Raw genomic sequence first — 20,614 nt, 5'->3', positions numbered from 1 at the left:
TCCATTCTTTTGTTGTAATCTCTTTTATGTTGTTCTTGTGTTTTGTTGTAGATCTACTTTTGTTTCTCCTACTCTCTTTCAATTCAATCAAGGTAATTCATAATAAGTGTGTTCTTTTAATTGTTGTTGTTAATTCTTTTCAATAATTGTTGTTTGATTCTATTCTTGTTATTTGTACCTTCCAAGTGTTTGATGAAATGCTTGGTTGGGTTTTAGTGTAGGTTTCGTTCCTCTTGGCCTTGGTTGAGTAATTAGTGACTCTTGAGTTATCTAATTCCTTCGTTGATTGATAATTAGAAGTTGCTAATTGATTTGAATGCCTCTAAAGCTAGTTTTTCCTTTAGGAGTTGATTAGGACTTGAGGAATCAAATTTATTCATCCGCTTGACTTTCCCCCATTGTTAGAGGTTAACTAAGTGGGAGCAATGGACAATTTGTTGTCACAATTGAGGAGGATAACTAGGATAGGACTTCTAATTCTCATATCTTGCCAAGAGCTTTGTTAGTTGTTAGTTTATTTTCCTTGCCATTTATAATTCTTGTCTAAAATCTCAAAAACCCCAAAATAACTCATAACCAATAACAAGACACTTTATTGTAATTCCTAGGTAGAACGACCCGAGGTTCCAATACTTCGGTTTATAAATTTAGGGGTTTGTTTTATTGACAAACAACTTTTTGTATGAAAGGACTGTTGTTGGTTTAGAAACTATACTTTACAATGAGAATTCATTAGTGAATTTCTAAACCACACAAAAGTCTAATCATCAACCCTGCATCACACACCAGATGAGGGTAATCATGGCAGCTGGCACCTCCGTCTCATGAGTGCTCGGCATGATGTAATTACTCAGAATTTGTTGCCAGAGCCAGGCCTCATCATTCAAATACTGGAGCCTGATTCCCTTGGATGCCAGTGGATTCTTTCCCATGACCCATGGAGCAGTAGGATCAAGGGTGACTTTCTGCTTGACTGCGTCCCAGTCAAATCTCATAAATCTCATATCCTCTTCAGCCCTTTGGTAACCGTCAAGCTAATCTGTCTTAGGTGGGAGCTGGAGGATGTCTTCAATGGCTTCCTCAGTAATCAAAATTTGCTTCCCACTGAGGTGCACTGCATCTAGGGAAGTTTTGAAGTAGTTACAGTAGAATTCTCTGACCTAGGAAGCATTTACCTCTGTCAAGTTCCTTTCCAGGAAGAACTAGCCTCTTTGTTTAATCTGTTCAGAAGTGTACTGCTGAAATTCTGCTGGAATTTTGAGAGTTCATTCCAGGTAGAAGTTCCTGGAAGTGGCAAAAATAGGATATTTGAGCTCACTGTATTTTTTACCAAACTTGATGGGGTCTGTTGCAGGGATCAATTGATTAGCCTTTTCCTGCGAGGTAAAGTTCTTCTCCCGCCAGGAATCATCATGTAAAATATCAATGATGGTCATAGAGGCTTCGCCTCGTTTCCTTTTGCCTGTAGTGGCCTTAGCCTTTCCTTTGCCTTTAGGGTCAAACATCCTGAAAAGTAGAAGTTCTAGGATATAATTGAAGAAGTAAAGCAAGAAAACAGGTAGGCAAATAGCAATATAAGCACAGAATGGCAACAGAGCAAGAGAAGCATGAATTGAGTCACACATATGTGCACTTTGGATTGTGTTTGAATGAAAAGTTCTGAATATAAAAAGGACAATCCAAAATATATAATGAGTAGAATTCAAGTTAATTAAGAAAAACAATGATCATGCCCGAGTTAAAAAGTTAAAGTAGTCAAGCAAAAGGAGAAGTTAGCAAGTTAAGAGGTTAGTAGGTAAAAAGGAGGTTAGAAAGTGAAAGCAGTGAGTTAGCGAAAAGAAAGTTAGAGTAAGTGGCATGATAATAATTTCTTAGTTAACAATAAATTTTACAAATTTAAAGAACAAGTGACTCATATTCAAGAAAAGATTTCAGTTTAATTGATGATAATTCAAATAGATGCAAATGAAAATAAAATCATCAATAATGTAATTTATGGACCGGGGAATCAAAAGAAATAAGGATGTTGGCCCGTGCAGTCATGAATTTGTGTGGTGGTAGCCAAGTAAGGCAAAGTAGCAAGTTTCCAAACTCAATATAGGAAAACAATTTACAGAAAATTGGGCAGCATTCCGGCTAAAATTAGATATTCCCGGGAAATAAACAGCAAGAAAAAACAGTTCATAGGAGAATAAAAAGTGCTGCAGGGAGTCACAAATAGCATGAACATGAATGAATAGTGTAACAACAGCATCAAATATAAAAAAAATAGCATATGAACAGGATGAGCATTACAGGCAGATTAAAATTACAGAATAGATAAACAAGTAACAAGAACGGCGCAAGTATCAGACCTAAATCCACTAACCACATCCTAGCTACCTAACCACCTAGAATCTATTACGATCATGCATCTCTAACTATCCTAAATTTAACAAATTCGGATAAATACACAACTAATTAGGAATGATAAAGAAATTGGTATACGGCGGAACCTGGTATGTGTATGAACAAGGGATAGGGCAGAGGGAAGGTGGTGGTGATGCTACGGCGCTGGGAGGGAGCACGGCGGTGCGGCGGTGGAGCAGGGGTGGGCTAGGGTAATGGAAGGGAGGGAGGGTGGAAGGGGCGAGTGTTTGGGGATGTTGTGGGTGGCGGCGCTGAAAGGGTTGCTTGGTGGCGAAGGTAGCGGCGCAGTGGTTGGTGGTCGCTGGTAGGGGTAGCGCGGTGGTCTGGCGGCTGGGGTTGGTGGTTGTTGGTGGCTGGGGGGAGAGAGTTGCAAAGGAGGAAGGAGAGGGGGTGGCTGGGGTTTGGGATGCGATGGGTTAGGGTTCACGTGATTTGGGGTTAGTGATCGCAAATCCCCACGAACGCGTGGAACACGCGATCGCGTGATTTGGGGAAAAGATGGGTGACGCGGACGCGTGAAGCACACGAACGCGTCGCTGGAATTTGTGCTAGACGCACAGTTTCAGCATCGTTTTGGCGCAGCTCTCTGTTTCTATTTAGGGGGCCAAAGAATCCACGCTTTCGCGTGGGGTGAGTATGGTGCAGGTGACGTGTTCGCGAGTATGGGTCGATCCCATGAGGATTGATGGATCAAGCAACAATGATTGATTGATTGGTTTAGTTAGGCAAGCAGAAATTGATTTTGAGATGTTTAAAAGGTTTAAGTTCGAATTCAAAAGATCAAAAGTATAGACAATTAATAAATTTGGGAATAAAATATGGATAAACAGTTAAGGCTTCAGAGTTATCTATTTTTCCAGATTAACTTTTCTTACTAACTATTTTAATTATGTAGGATTTAATTTATGGCAAACTATATGTGACTAGACCCTAATTCCTTAGATCTTCCTAGTCTCCTCTAAAATTCATTAACTGCCAATTCCTTGGTCAATTAATTCCAATTAAAGGGTACATGATCAAATTCCAGTTTGCATGCCACAAAAACTCTAATTACCCAAAGAATAAAAGAATTATATGTCACGTATCCCGTTAAATCCAGATAATTAGAATTTAGGAGAATATATTTTCAAGCTGTTGTTCAAGTATAGAGCTTTTCCAAGTTATACAAGAACTCAAATAGAAAGAGGGTCATACTTCCGTTCCACCCAAATTCATAAGATAAAGAATGAAAACAATTCTTAAATATAAATCCAAAATATAAATTAAAATAGAAAAAGTAATAAACTCAATCCATACAAATAAACAGAGCTCCTAACCTTAACAGTGGAGGTTTAGTTGCTCATGGAATATAGAATGTAAATTTGTATAGAATTCCCTAATGGAATCCCTCTAATCTAATCTAATGTAATGTCATCTCCTTTTTATAACTAATCCTAATTAATTTAAAATCTAATTATCTAAAAATAAAAATAAAAATAATATCTTTTCCTAAAAGATAAGATTTGAATTTAAATTCGAATTAATTAACAGATTTTCAATTGATGGGTGGAGACCACTTGCTTTGTCCATTCTACAGCTTTTAATCTGTGTTTTCTGGGCTAGAAAGTGGGTCAAAACAGCCCAGAAATCACCCCCAGCATTTTCTGTATTATTGCAGATCACGTATATGACGCGTCCGCGTCATCCACGCGCTCGCGTCATTTTTGCAGATTCCAGTCCACGCGTTCGCGTCAAGCACGCGATCGCGTCATTGCGATTTCTCCATTCCACGCGGTCACGTAAGCCATGCATCCGCGTCGGTCTTCGCTGGTCATCTCTTTGGTTTCTTCTTTTTCTCTGTAGAAACTTCATCAAATCCCTTCGAATGCTACCTAAAATAAATAAAATTGCACAAAACTCAAAATAGCATCCATACTGGCTAAAATATAATTAATTCTTAATTAAACTCAACAATTTAGATGCAAATTCACTAGGAAAAGATAGACAAGATGCTCACGCATCACAACACCAAACTTAAACTGTTGCTTGTCCTCAAGCAACCAAAACTAATATAGGCTTAGGATGTGAATTTGCATGAGAATGAGAGTTTGATTAAGCTCATGTCTCTTTTTATAGTGGGGTTTATAACTGTAATCCTGAATAGTTTTGGCATTTCACTCTCCTGTGAATCAGAAGGATGTCATTGTCATTCGGAATTAGAAACCGGATAATATTATGAATTCTCTGATCTTTACATTTCAGTTTAATCCTTGAACACAGCAACATTTACTTTAATTTATTTTTCTTTGGTGCTTTGCACCTTGAGCCTAGCCGTGACTTTAAATGTTTTTTCTCAAGAGTTACTTGACACAAAAATACCACAAGCACTTAATTGGGGAACTCCCTTTGAGTTTTGATTTTTCTTTCAGTTACTCCCAGACAGTGGTGCTCAAAGCCTTTGGCATACTCTGTTAAACGCACTTGGTCTCGACTCTAAGTGTTCTGTCTCAAGGATTACTTGACACAATCACACCACAAGTATATGACTAGGGAAACAACTCTTTGAGCTTTTAATCATGTCTGACCTCCCTAGTCATTGATGCTCAGAGCCTTGGACCTTCCTTTTATTATTATTTATTTATTTATATAATGATTTTTTCTTTTGTTGTTTCTTTTACTTCAAGGATTAAATTTTTGTTTATTTCAGAGAAGTAGTAATAATTCTCTAAATTCCTGTTCCTTATACATCAACATCCCTAGATTCAAATTCAAATATGCACTGTTCATATCATGCATTCAAAAATCACAAAAAATACCACCACTTTTAAGTAAATGAGACTATTCTTAAAATTAGACTCAATTTCTCATGCAATACATCACTTCTTTTCTTCTTTTCTTTTTAGATTCAAGTTCAGTGAGTGGTACATAAAACATCTTTTCTGCATTAAAGAAATAAAAAAACTAGTCCTAGAATTCTAACTAATAAAAGATCATGCAATAAACAAAGCAAAATAGCAGAAAGCCAGAACATAACATAGAAGAATAGGGGAGGAATAAAAATGAAAGGAACTCAACCACTTAGTTATCCTAGCAGTTGCATTATTCTTCATGTTGTGCTCCTCCGTGAAGATGATTCGCCTCCCTTTTGGTGCCATAGGAATAAGCAAAAAAGCTTTAAGCAAAGCGTCAACACCAAACTTAAAGGTTTGCTTGTCCTCAAGCAAATAAGAACTGAAAATAGAGAGAGATAAATATTATGAGGAACGAAAAATAAAAGGATAAAAGAATAAGAGAGAATTAGGATTAGGAGAGAGAAAGAGAGAAAGAAAACTGGGCGGCAAACTAGTGTGGCGCAAGCGACACGAACGCGTGGGGCACGCGTTCGCGTGATTGCCTTTTTATTAGTTGACGCGGTTGCGTCGCTCACGCGGTCGCGTGACCCATGTTATGCTTCGGGTGCGAGTGCAGCCTCGCGCCTGCACAACTCTCTGTTCGAATTTAAATATTTGCCAAATTAGGGGTGACGCAATCGCATGGGGCATGCGATCGCGTGAGTGGCTTCAGAAGGGAATGACGCGGACGCGTCGGCGACGCGTTCGCGTGATAGGGATTATGCGTCTAGCACCAAGCCATCACCATTCCAGCACAATATTTGGTTGTGCACCCTTTTTACGTCAAAAATCAATGCACGCGGCCGCGTGGGTCACGCGGTCGCGTGGGAGGCTAATATTCCCACATGACGCGGACGCGTCGGCGATGGCATTTTTTTTATAGCTTGAGATGTTCGGTTCCTGGGAGAACATAGCTGCATAGTAAGAACTCAATAAAAATAAAATAAGAAAATTACTACTATAAAAAATAAAAATAGCTAAGGATACGAAATTATCGGGTTGCCTCCTGATAAGCGCTTCTTTATCGTCACTAGCTTGACAGTCAGCTCCTTTAAGGAGGAGGATCATAGGGGCTCAGCTCTTCACACCTTACTTTGAACTTCTTTCCTGTGTCTCCATAACGTAGCTCAATATGCTCCAGAGAGAGGATTCTGATTACTGTATAAACCCATGCTGGATTGCTGGTCAATACTACCTTCATTCTTGGGGAGAAACCTTCAGTGGGGATCTGTTTGTTTCTCCATCCTCTTGGTACTTTCTTCTTTTTGGGAACCTCTTCCTTGGTAGATGATGCATTTCCAACATCAAACTTAGGTTTGATGTCAGGAGGAATTTTATTGACTGTTACCAAGGGAGGTTTGAGTTGCAGATTCTGCTGTGTATCATCAGGCAGTTTTTGAAGGTTTGGATTAATAAGCTCAGCCTGCATGCACCTCTCTTCTTCACTTGTTGGATGTATATCTTTGAAGACATGAAAGACCAGTTGCTCATTATGCACTCTAAGCACTAATTCACCCACTTCTACATCAATCAGAGCTCTTCCAATGGCTAGAAATGGTCTTCCTAGAATTATAGAGGCATTCTCATCTTCTCGTGTATCAAGAATCACAAAGTCTGCTGGGAGGAAGAACTTACCCACTTTGACTAAGATATTCTCCACTAATCCATATGCAGGCTTCATAGATTTATCTGCCATCTGCAATGCTATCTTTGTGGGTTGTGCCTCTTGTATTTGCAGTTTCTTCATCACAGATAGGGGCATTAGATTTATGCTTGCCCCCAGATCACATAGGGCTTTCTCAAAGGTTGTGCTCCCAATGGTGCATGGAATTTGAAAGCTCCTTGGATCTAGCATCTTCCTTGGCAAGTTATTCTGAATGACAGCACTACATTCCTTAGTCATGACTACTGTCTCATCTCCCTTTAAACGCTTTTTCTTTGACAACAGCTCCTTCATGAATTTGGCATAGATAGGCATTTGCTCCAAAACCTCAACAAAAGGAATATTTATTTGTGACTTTCTGAAGATTTCTAAGAACTTTGAAAACTGCTTGTCCTTGGTCTCCTTTTGAAGTCTCTGAGGATATGGCATCTTAGACTTGTACTCAAGAGCCTTTGGCAGTGTAGGATAAGTGCCAAGAGAGTCTGGGAATGGATTGTCCGCACGCTTTGGAGGGGCGTGCTCAACTTCTTCCTTCTTCTCCTCTGGAGCATCCTTTTCAACTAGCTCTTCATTGACCTTGGCCTCAGAACCAGCTACTTTACCAATCCTTAATTGAATAGCCTTGCAATCTTCTCTTGGGTTCACCATTGTATCACCTTGAAATGTGCTTGTGGACCTCTCAAGTATTTGTTTGCTCAGTTGGCCCACTAGCACCTCTAAATTTCTAATTGAGGCTCTGGTTTCCTGCATAACTTGTGCTTCCGTACTTGCCACTTGTCCACTTATCACGAAGATAGCTGACGTTAGGATTTTTGCCAGTAAAGAATGTCATAAAAATAGTCGCGTTGTAGATATAGTCTCTAAACCGACAAAAATCCCTTCGTACAAACGTTTTGGTTGTCACAAGTAACAAACCCCTTTAAAATTGATAACCGAGTATTAAACCTCGGGTCGTCTTCTCAAGGAATTGCAGGGAGGTATGTTCTTATTATTGGCTATGGAGATTGTAAATTGGGGGTTTTTAAAGTATGAGATAAAAAGCAACAATAGTAAATAGCAGAGGAAATAAAATAATAGCAATAAAAATAAACTCTTGGCAAGGTATTAAGAACTGGAGGTCCTATCCTAGTTATCCTTATCAATTGTGATGAGAATTGGATTCTTCCCCCACCTTATTAACCTCTAACTATGGAGGTAAGTTAAGTGGCAAATTAATTCTAATTTTCAATCAACAATGAGTTTGATAACTCAAGAGGTACCAATGTCTCAACCAAAGCCAAAAAGAAAATAGTAAATTTACTGAATAAAAATTGTCTTCAGATGGAAAGCAGTAATCATGTAAATAAAAGAAAGCAATCATGAATGGAAATACCTCAAATAACATTAATTAAGAAAATTATATGTAACATGGAAGAGTTCATAAATTAAATAAAAATAAAGAACTTGGGATTGAGAGTCACTCCTAAAACTAAGAGAAGTCCTAATCCTAATCCTAATCCTAAGAGGGAGAGGAGAGAACCTCTCTCAAAACTAAATCTAAATCATGGAAAAGTAAATTATGAAAAGCCCTATTATGAATGGATGCATTCCCCCACTTTATAACCTCAGGTCTATGCTTTCTGGAATTGGATTTGGGCCAAAAAGGGGTTTACAACTCGCTGGGGTGTGTTCTGTAATTTTCTGGTGTGTGACCTCTGTCACGCGTCCGCGTGGGTAACGCGGTCGCGTCATTCGGAGCTTTTCCTTGCCACGCGGTCGCGTCAGTCATGCAACAGCGTCATGTGCGTTTCTCTTAAGGCGCACGGTCGCGTCAGTCATGCGGCTGTGTCGCTGAATCTTCGCTTCTGGCACCCGATCGCGTTGTCCATGCGATCACGTGAACATCAGTTTCCTTAAAGCTCCATTTTGCTTTCTCCTTCCATTTTTGTATGTTTCCTTTTCCATCCTCTAAGTCATTCCGCCTTAGAAAATCTGAAACTACTCAACATACTAATCACGGCATCGAATGGAAATTAAGGTAATTAAAATAATTAATTTTTAAAGCTTAGGAAACAAGTTTTTCACAATACGACATAATAAGGAAGGGAAAGTAAAACCATGCAATTAATGTGAATAAGTAGGTGAAGGATTATATAAATCACTCAAATTAAGCACAAAAGAACTCACGAAATATGGGTTTATCAACCTCCCCACACTTAAACACTAGCATGTCCTTATGCTAAATCCAAGGTAAATAATTAAGGTTAAAGTGATGGAATGCAATGCAACCTAAATTAAATGCAACTAAATGCAAATTGTTTTTACCTACTTGGTTAAAAATAAATAAGTTCTTCAAGACAAATATGAACTAGATTTCACTAATTCAAATCACAAAATACAATACAAATAACTTGCAAGAAGAAGATAGCTCATGAAAGCAGGGAACATAGAGTTAAGCACTGAACCCTTACTAGGAGTGTATATCATTCTAGCTCTCAAGTGTCTAGGGTCGATTCTCTCAATTCTCTACTAATTTTGCTTTCTATAGCTTGCTCTTCATCTAACAATCAACAAAAATTTAATGCACCAATACACAAATCAAGAGGTCTTTTAAGGGTTGTAATGGGACTGGGGTCAAGGTAGGATTGTATTTGGCTAAGTGGACTAAAATTTGAATCCTTAATTAACTGAAACTTTCCCACCTAACTTAAATAATCTATGTAATCATAATACAACATCTAGCCATCCATTAACCATGTTTTCCACATATTCATGCATTCTAATTTTAAGTACAGTACATATGCATTGCCTTCACTACTTACTTTGGGGCATTTTGTCCCCTTTTTCTTATTTTTTTTATGCATATGATTAATTTATTGAATGCATGAACATGTCCTAAACATTTTTTCATATTTTCAGAAAATTCTAACATACTCAATTCTCAAACCAGATGTTTCCAAACCCTCTCTTCCCCACACTTATTTCATAAGCATTCTCACTAGTCTAAACTAACCAAGGATTCAAATTAAGGACATTATTGTTTTTCGCTTAGAGTTAATGATGTGCTAAAATAAAGAACAAAGGGGTAAAATAGGCTCAAAATTGGTTTGCAATAGATAATGAAAAGGTTAAGGCCATATGGGTATGTAAGCTCAGTGAAACAAGGCCTCAATCATATAAGTGTATGCATACATTAAACAATGGAAATAAAGAATCAAGCAAGACAAATATCACAATTTTAGAGAGAAAAACACACACCAAAAATAAAATATTGGTTGATAAAATGCAACCAATCAAATAGGCTCAAAATCTTACTGGTTTTGTGTGTTCAAGCATTAAACTATGTTCCAAAATAATATTTCTTCAAATAAGTGTAACAAAAAAATTATTCAAATTAGTGAAATTCTCAAAAAATTTTCTTGAAAAAGAAAATATTACTTCAACCAAGTGGTAAAATATGCAAAAAAAATCAAACAAATACGCAATCAATCATGCAAATGCAATAATGAAATACAAAGAAAATTTAAACATTGGTGCTAAAATATAAAGTGACTAACCCATGGAAGTCAGTATCGACCTCCCCACACTTAAAGATTGCACCGTCCTCGGTGCATGCTGAGATGTGCAGGTGGACGGGCTGTTCCAACTGATGCTTTTCTTCAAGGATTGTGCTGATGGACTTGTTTGTCTCTCCCATGTGATCGTCTTCCGGTTCTCTTCCTGGTGGCCATCCTGAAAGAAAAAAGGGAAGAGAAAGGCACATGAAGTCAAAGGGGTGGAGCAAAGAGGAGGGCGGTACGAGTGATAATCATGCCAAGCAAAAGAAATAGTGAATGAAAGACATGGTCGCGATTCCATGTGGTGGACGAAATTGTGATCAACAATAATTCCAGGCACTGTTAGAGAAGCTTTTTTTTTTCCACAACTCCGTTCAACTTTACCAGCAAGTGTACTGGGTCATCCAAGTAATACCTTACGTGAGTAAGGGTCGATCCCACAGAGATTGTTGGCATGAAGCAAGCTATGGTCACCTTGTAAATCTCAGTTAAGCAGATTAAATTGGTTTATGGTGAGTTTGAAAATTAATAAATAAATAGAAAATAAAAAGGGATAGAAATTCCAATCCTTCCTACTCCTTTCCATGGCAAGCTGTATATAGGGCATCACCGTTGTTAATGGCTACATCCCATCCTCTCAGTGAAAACGTTCCTATGCTCTGTCACAGCATGGCTAATCATCTGTCGGTTCTCAATCAGGTTGGAATAGAATCCTTTGATTCTTTTGCGCTTGTCATCACTCCCAGCCTTCAGGAGTTTGAAGCTCGTCACAGTCATTCAATCCTAGAATCCTACTCGGAATACCATAGACAAGGTTTAGACTTTCCGGATCCTCATGAATGCCACCATCTATCTAGCTTATACCACGAAGATTCTGTTGGGGAATCTAAGAGATATGCGCCTGGCCTAGAGTAGAACAGAAGTGGTTGTCAGTCACGCGCGTTCATAGGTGAGAATGATGACGAGTGTCACGGATCATCACATTCATCAAAGTTAAGTGTAACGTATATCTTGGAATAAGGATAGAAGAGAATTGAATAGAAAGTAATAATAATTGTATTGAAACTTGAGGTAGAGCAGAGCTCCACACCCTTAATCTATGGTGTGCAGAAACTCCACTGTTGAAAATACATAAGTAAAAGGTTCAGGCATGGCCGAATGGCCAGCCCCCTTAACATGATCAATAGCCTCTTAAGATGAAGAATAAAACAAAACTGAGACCAAAGATGTCTAATACAATAGTAAATTATCCTATTTATACTAGACTAGCTACTAGGGTTTACATGAGTAAGTATTTGATGCATAAATTCACTTTCGGGGCCCACTTGGTGTATGTTTGGGCTGAGCTTGATCTATCCACGAGCTGAGACTTTTCTTGGAGTTGAACTCCAAGTTATAACGTGTTTTGGGCGTTCAACTCCGGATCATGACGTTTTTCTGGCGTTTAACTCCAGACAGCAGTATGTACTTGGCGTTCAACGCCAAGTTACGTCGTCAATTTCCGAATAAAGTATGGACTGTTATATATTGCTGGAAAGCCCTGGATGTCTACTTTCCAACGCCGTTGAGAACGCGCTAATTGGAGTTCTGTAACTCCAGAAAATCCATTTCGAGTGTAGGGAGGTCAGATTCCAACAGCATCAGCAGTCCTTTTGTCAGCCTTTTTCAGAGTTTTGCTCAAGTCCCTCAATTTACGCCAGAAATTACTTGAAATCACAGAGAAACACACAAACTTATAGTAAAGTCCAGAAATGTGAATTTAACATAAAAACAAATGAAAACATCCCTAAAAGTAGCTTGAACTTACTAAAAACTACCTAAAAACAATGCCAAAAAGCGTATAAATTATCCGCTCATCACCATGTGATCAGTTCATCAATGGAAATATAGCAAGGCATGGGGAGTATTGGATGCAAGATGTTTATTAGCATGCCAACAAGGGCATGAGTAGCATAGATCAAGCATCAAAAGCTTTTAATGTATTGTTAGTCGTGAGAAACTAACAATAACGTTTGTATTAACAATTATATTTAATTAATAAATAGTAAAGGAAATTTGTGAAAAGTAGGCATTTATAGTAGTAGATTAAAAAAATCTTAAAAATAGTGCACAATGCCATACGGGCGTTTTCACAAACACATAGCATGCACGGTGACTAAGCTATTTGAAAGTATTAAATTTGAACATGCAAGCAATCCTTTAAAAAAAAGTAATATATAATTGTCAAATAATCTACAAAAGTATAGAAAAGCAGTGACCCAAATAAAATTCCAACACCAATGAAAATAATGCAATGAATGAAAGTATGCAAACAAATTAAATAAAATAAAATGAAAGTGAAAAAGAATGAGAAGTAGAAAAAGAAAGTGAGAAAGGAGAGAGAAGGAAGAAATTAGGATTAGAAGAGAAAAGATAAGAAAATTGGCATAATCTGGATAGGCTGTGCGACGCTGGCGACGCAATCGCGTGGGTGACGCGGTCGCGTGGTGCGCGATAAGGTTGGGCGACTCGGACGCGTGGGGCACGTGATCGCTTGACTCGATTTGTGCTAGTGGCGCGAGTGCAGCCTCGCGGTCGCACAACTCTCTGTTCGAAACTTGGTATTGCCAAAATCCAGGGTGACACGGTCGCGTCGTCGACGCGATCGCGCGGGTGGCCTTATTTCCAATATGACGCGGACGCGTGGGTGACGCGTTCACGTGGCAGGGCTTGTGCTGCTAGCACGGGTCTAGCCCAATTCCAGCTCAACTTTCGGCCATACACCCTTTTTACGCCGATTTCAGGTCACACGGCCGCGTGGGTGACGAGGTCGCGTGGGAGGCTATTTTTCCAAATGACGCGGACGCGTGGGTGACGCGTTCGCGTGGAGTCAATTTGTGCTAATAGCGCGCCTCCAGCCCTGCTCCTCCGAAACTCTCTGTTCATATTAATATTGTCTTCCATCTCCTTGCGACGCGGATGCGTAGTTGATGCAGTCGCGTCGCGTGCTCGTTTTTTTTTTATAATCTGAAAAATGCAGAATGCAGTGTTAATATGAATGTGATGCAAAACTCCAGGTTCAATATAACAAAATAAAATAAAATTCAAAAACAAATAAAACTAAATAAAAAAAATGAACGATCATACCATGGTGGGTTGTCTCCCACCTAGCACTTTTAGTTAAAGTCCTTAAGTTGGACATTTGATGAGCTTCCTGTTATGGTGGCTTATGCTTGAACTCATCCAGGAATCTCCACCAGTGTTTGTGATTCCAGTAACCTCCGAGGTCCCAAACTTGGCATGTAAAACCCTTGAGCAGCTTTAAAAAGATTCTTAGGCTCCCGGGGTGTTGGATGTCAAAACAGATTCCAGGATCCCAAATCTTGCTTTTACACCCGTCTTCGTGTTGATTATCATGATTCCATCCGGGTAGCAAGCAATCTGAATTCTCACTAAAGCGGCCAAATAACTTCCTAGACCCATTCAGTTGAGCTCTATATCAACCTTTACGTTTAAGCTTAAAGCTTCCAACCATGATGAACCTTGCAGGACAATTCTCACCACTGACCATCTTCCTTTTACTCTTAATGCCACAAAGAGCTCTAAGTTGACCATCCGTCTCCAGTAGCCCATATTCAAGTGGGATTAGAAAGCTATGAGATATGAATTTTACCCACTTGAATGTTGTGAAGGATGATGGCAACTTAGGGGGAGGCGTTTTTAATGAAATTGCAAGCTCCACTCCCTTGTGCTCTTTTCTGATAATTACCACCTCTTTGCAAGCTTCTTCAATTTCAACCTCTTCCTCTTGGTAGCTTTCTTCCAACTCAATCATCTCTTCATTGCTTTCCAAGGGCATGGGAGGTTGTGCTTCTTCTTCTTGAATCTCCATCTCTTGATCAACCTCTTCCAAGTCTTTAACTATATATGGTTCTATATATGGTTCATATGGCTCATAAGGTGGTTGGTATGGTGGTTGAGGGTTAGGGTCATATGGAGGTGAATGGCGGGAAGGGGCTTGTGAGTGTGGTGAGTTGAGGTTGTATTGAAAGGATGATCTCTGAGCATAGGGTGGGGCTTGTTGGTAGCTACAAGATGGTCCACCATATGTATCAGCTTGGGATGCATTGTAGCCTGGTCTTTGTCCATGATATCCAGGATGGTGTTGTTGCCTAAAGGGTTGATTAGATCCTCTTGGCTCCATCCATCCTTGATTGGTCTGACCTTGATGCATATTCCTGTTGTGGTTTCTATTTCCTTCAACAAAGTTAGAACTAAACTCAAACCGAGAGGGGTGAGAATTCATAGTAGTTATCAGAAATAAGGGGGAAAAAGGAGAACAAATAAACAAGTAAAAGAAAAAAAAATTTTTTTGAAAAATATTTACAATAACCAATAATAAGGCACACGTTTGCAATTCCCAGGCAACGGCGCCATTTTGACGTTAGGATTTTTGCCAGTAAAGAATGTCATAAAAATAGTCGCGTTGTAGATATAGTCTCTAAACCGACAAAAATCCCTTCGTACAAACGTTTTGGTTGTCACAAGTAACAAACCCCTTTAAAATTGATAACCGAGTATTAAACCTCGGGTCGTCTTCTCAAGGAATTGTAGGGAGGTATGTTCTTATTATTGGCTATGGAGATTGTAAATTGGGGGTTTTTAAAGTATGAGATAAAAAAACACAATAGTAAATAGCAGAGAGAATAAAATAATAGCAATAAAAATAAACTCTTGGCAAGGTATTAAGAACTGGAGGTCCTATCCTAGTTATCCTTATCAATTGTGATGAGAATTGGATTCTTCCCCCACCTTATTAACCTCTAACTATGGAGGTAAGTTAAGTGGCAAATTAATTCCAATTTTCAATCAACAATGAGTTTGATAACTCAAGAGTTACCAATGTCTCAATCAAAGCCAAAAAGAAAATAGTAAATTTACTGAATAAAAATTGTCTTCAGATGGGAAGCAGTAATCATGTAAATAAAAGAAAGCAATCATGAATGGAAATACCACAAATAACATTAACTAAGAAAATTATATGTAACATGGAAGAGTTCATAAATTAAATAAAAATAAAGAACCTGGGATTGAGAGTCACTCCTAAAACTAAGAGAAGTCCTAATCCTAATCCTAATCCTAAGAGGGAGAGGAGAGAACCTCTCTCAAAACTAAATGTAAATCATGGAAAAGTAAATTATGAAAAGCCCTATTATGAATGGATGCATTCCCCCACTTTATAACCTCTGGTCTATGCTTTCCGGACTTGGATTTGGGCCAAAAAGGGGTTTAGAACTCGCTGGGGCGTGTTCTGTAATTTTTTGGCGCGTGGCCTCTGTCACGCGTCCGCGTGGGTCACGCGGTCGTGTCATTCGGAGCTTTTCCTTGCCACGCGGTCGCGTCAGTCATGCGACCGCGTCATGTGCGTTCTGCTTAAGGCGCGCGGTCGCGTCAATCATGCGGCCGTGTCGCTGAATCTTCACTTCTGGCACGCGATTGCGTCGTCCATGCGATCGCGTGAACACCAGTTTCCTTAAAGCTCCGTTTTGCTTTCTCCTTCCATTTTTGTATGTTTCCTTTTCCATCCTCTAAGTCATTCCGCCTTAGAAAATCTAAAACTACTCAACATACTAATCACGGCATCGAATGGAAATAAAGGTAATTAAAATAATTAATTTTTAAAGCTTAGGAAACAAGTTTTTCACAATACGACATAATAAGGAAGGGAAAGTAAAACCATGCAATTAATGTGAATAAGTAGGTGAAGGATTATATAAATCACTCAAATTAAGCACAAAAGAACTCACGAAATATGGGTTTATCAATAGCCTTGCATTCCTCTCTTGGATTTGGAATTGTGTTACTAGGAAGGCTATTAGTGGTCCTCTGATCAATTTGATTAACTCTGGTGGCTATTTAACTCATATGAATCTCCAGGTTCTTGATGGATGCTCTGGTTTCCTGTCTAAAACCTGTCAATATTGCTTCTAGATCATTGTTCTATTGGAAACCGCCCTGAGAATTATTGTTGAAGTTTTGAGGTCTCTGAGGTTGATCCCTCCATCCAAAATTTGGGTGATTCCTCCATCCCTAGTTGTATGTCTTAGAATGTGGATCATTGATGACAAGTCATCGTATACCCATTTTTCAAGCTAATTTCACTTGTTTTATTAGTCTTTATGCACTTTCTTGCATCCTAAATAAGTGATTTGGAATGAAAATGCATAACTTATTTAAATTAAACAACCACCATGAAATTAATATTAATTCATAAGGTTTAAGCTGAATTTAATTGATTTTTAATTGATTTATAAGCCTTGTGAATTTAGTGATACTTTGAGTGGTTATTTTGGTTGATTGTAGGTGAAGAAAAGAAGAAAAGAGAAAGCGTGGCCTAAGAAAGCGTGGCTCAAGGAGAAAAAGGCGTGGCGCATAAAGGAGAGAGCAAGCATTGCCCTCCACAAGGGCACACTGCCCTCTAGGAGGGCAACATAAGGAAACAAGGCTTGAAAGGCAAACTCTGCCCTGCCCACGACAAGGGCATAGCACAAAATTGTGCCTTGGATCAAAGAAGAAGAAAACCTTGCCCTGCCCTCCACAAGGGCAGTATCGGGCCTTCATGGAAAATAAATCAAAGGAAAAATCCTACCAATTCTAGCCACAAGAGTCGAACACGGAACAACGAGGAAGCAAGGAACTAGGCCTCATTATGGTGCCAAGAAAGCCAAAGAAAATGGGTAGCGTGTGCATCGGCCAAGTCTCGAACACAAGACTTCAATTTGGAAACACTGCCCTGCCCTCCGCGAGGGCAGGGTAGCATTTTGTTGTGGCACGGCCAGCGCACCATTCTGGCGCACCAAGGGACGGTTCGGCAGCACCAGCAGCACGCACAGGCACCAAACTGGCGCACCAGAAATTTCTGCCCTGCCCTCCGCGAGGGCAGGGCAGCATCCTGCGCACCAAGCTCGCACGCCACGCTCGTACCATGGCCGCACGCATCAATTTCTGCCCTGCCCTCCACAAGGGCAGGGCAGCCTCCTGGAAGCTATTGTTTTTGGGCTAAAATTGGATTAAAAATCCAATAAAATTCATTTCTTCACCAAATCAAAAGCCCATCCAAATCCTAAGATCCAAGAATAGAAAGTGTATAAATAGGAGCTAGTTTGATGTAATTAGGGACTTTTTCCTTTACTTTTGAACTTGGATCTCTCTTTTGAGCTTTGAATCTTTATTTTTGGAACTTTTGAGTTTTCAGAGAATAGGGGAGGAGAATTGATCTCTCTTCTTCCTCGTTCTTGCTTGGGCACTTTTAATTTTCTTGTTTTGAGTTTTGGGTGTGAAGAATTGAGGAAATTCTGTCTCAATCTCCATTCAAAATCTCTTTAATTCCTCTTCTGCATAATTAAGTTCAATTTAAGTTCCTTTACTGCTTCTTCTTCAATTTCTTGTTAATTGCTTTGTGGACTTGGATCTGGGAAGGCAATTGAGATCTACACTTTGCTTTCTAGTCTCTTGAGCCCTGAGATCCCATTTTCCTTTTTCGTTCTTCTGTGAACCCTGCTGCAATTTAATTTCATTTCCTATTTGAATTTTAGTTACTTCCAAGTCATCTTCTGCTTTATTAATTGTTGCAATTTACTTTCCCTTGCTGAATTTCTGAATCCCCAATCCTCAACTCCCCTTTTCCATTCAAGCAATTTACATTTCTTGCATTTTAAGTTACTGCCATTTACATTTCTTGCACTTTAAGTTTCAGTTATTTAATTTCTTGTTCTTTAAGATTCAGCAAATTTACTTTCCTGTTCTTTAATTTACTGCAATTCTCCCCTCTCCCTTTACATTCCAAGAAATTTAGCTTCTGTTAAAGATAAACCACTCAACCAATACTTGATTCGCTTGACTAAATCAACCACTAAACTAAAATTGCTCAATCCTTCAATCCCTGTGGGATCGACCTCACTCATGTGAGTTATTATTACTTGATGCGACCCGGTACACTTGCCGGTGAGTTTTGTGTCGGATCGTTTTCCGCACATCAATCATTGTTGGGATTCCTAGGACCACTCCCCATGTAATTCACCTGTTCAAAAGAGGGTTGAGCATAATCATAATTATCATTTTGCATAAAGTTACCTGCCCTGTCATAGGAGACTTCCTGTGGTGGATTTTGGGTGTTTATAGCTGAGACTTGCATGCCACCCATCTGTTGAGTAAGTAAATTTATTTGCTGAGACATCAGCTTATTCTGAGCAAAAAGAGCATTAATAGCATCTACTTCCAACACGCCTCTCTTCTGAAGGGTTTCAGAGTTCACAGGATTCCTGTTAGAGGAGTATAAATATTGGTCGCTTGCAACCAATTCAATCAGCTCAATAGTCTCCTCCAGTGTCTTCTTCTTGTGCAATGACCTCCTGCAGAATTTTCTAAGCACATTTTGGACATTTCACCCAATCCTTCATAAAATATGTCTATTTGTGTCCATTTGGAGAACATGTCTGGAGGGCATTGCCTAGTCAGTAGCTTGTATGTCTCCCAAGCTTCATGCAGAGTTTCACCATCCTTCTGTCTGAAGGTCTGAACCTCCATCCTAAGCTTAGTCAACTTCTTTTGTGGGAAAAATTTTGTGAGAACCTTAGTAACCACCTTGTTCCAAGTATCCAAACTGTCCTTTGGTTGAGAATCTAGCCATAGTTTTGCTCCATCCCTCAGAGCAAACGGGAAGAGCATGAGTTTGTACACCTCTGGGTTTACTCCATTTGTTTTCACGGTGTCACAAATTTGCAGAAAACTAGAAATAAACTGATTTGGGTTTTCGTGTGGAAGACCATGATACTGACAGTTTTGTTGCACCACGGTGACCAGTTGAGGCTTCAACTCAAAGTTGTTCGCAGCAATAGGGGGCACCACAATGCTTTTTCCATAAAGATCCGCAGTACGGGTAGAATAAGAGCCAAGCACTCTCCTTTGTTGATCATCCCCATTCGGATTTGCCATATTGACATTAGCATTATTATTGGGATCCATAGTGGATTCTGTAGCCTTGTAAAGTCTTGCTTGTTGTAAACGCCGCCTGAAAGTCCTTTCAGGTTCAGGATCAAAGTCTAAGAGATGTTCTTAGTCTCTGTTCCTGCGCATAAACAACCAGAAAACAAGAAAGAATGGGAATCTCTATGTCAGAGTGCAGAGAATTCCCAGTGAGGTAACCTGTGTAAAGAGATAAAAATATTGAATAAAATAAATAGAAGGAAAATAATAAATAGGTAACACCAAACTTAATTTTAGAAATTAAGAAAAAATATTGGTGCTATTTATAAAAAAATTTTCGAAAATATTTTATATATAAATAAAAGAAAAAAAGAAAACGAAAAAAAGGGGGGAAGGGGTACTGGACGGAAGGGGGAGGGGGTACTGGACGGAAAAGAAGAAAAAAAATTGGTTAACAACGTAAAGAAAAATTTTACGTTAAATTTTTTTTTGAAAAATAATAAAATAATATTTAAATAAAAATTAAAACTAAAACGCCTAATCTAAGTAATCAAACAACTGGTAGTTGTTAATCACAGTCAATCCCCGGCAACGGCGCCAAAAACTTGGTGCGGTATTTAACAACCCACACTACTAACCGGCAAGTGCACCGGGTCGTACCAAGTAATACCTTACGTGAGTAAGGGTCGATCCCACGAGCATTGATGGATCAAGCAACAATGATTGATTGATTGGTTTAGCTAGGCAAGCAGAAATTGGTTTTGAGATGTTTAAAAGGTTTAAGTTCAAATTCAAAATATCAAAAGTATAGACAATTAAATAAATTTGGGAATAAAATATAGATAAACAGTTAAGGCTTCAGAGTTATCTATTTTTCCGGATTAACTTCTCTTACTAACTATTTTAATTATGTAGGATTTAATTTATGGCAAACTATATGTGACTAGACCCTAATTCCTTAGACCTTCCTAGTCTCCTCTAAAATTCATTAACTGCCAATTCCTTGGTCAATTAATTCCAATTAAAGGGTACATGATCAAATTCCAGTTTGCATTCCACAAAAATTCTAATTACCCAAAGAATAAAAGGATTATATGTCACGTATCCCGTTAAATCCAGATAATTAGAATTTAGGAGAATATGTTTTCAAGCTGTTGTTCAAGTATAGAGCT

Source organism: Arachis duranensis, chromosome 4 (genome assembly GCF_000817695.3).
Source record: "Arachis duranensis cultivar V14167 chromosome 4, aradu.V14167.gnm2.J7QH, whole genome shotgun sequence".
Lineage (NCBI taxonomy): Eukaryota > Viridiplantae > Streptophyta > Magnoliopsida > Fabales > Fabaceae > Arachis > Arachis duranensis.
This window is presented reverse-complemented; position numbering follows the sequence as displayed.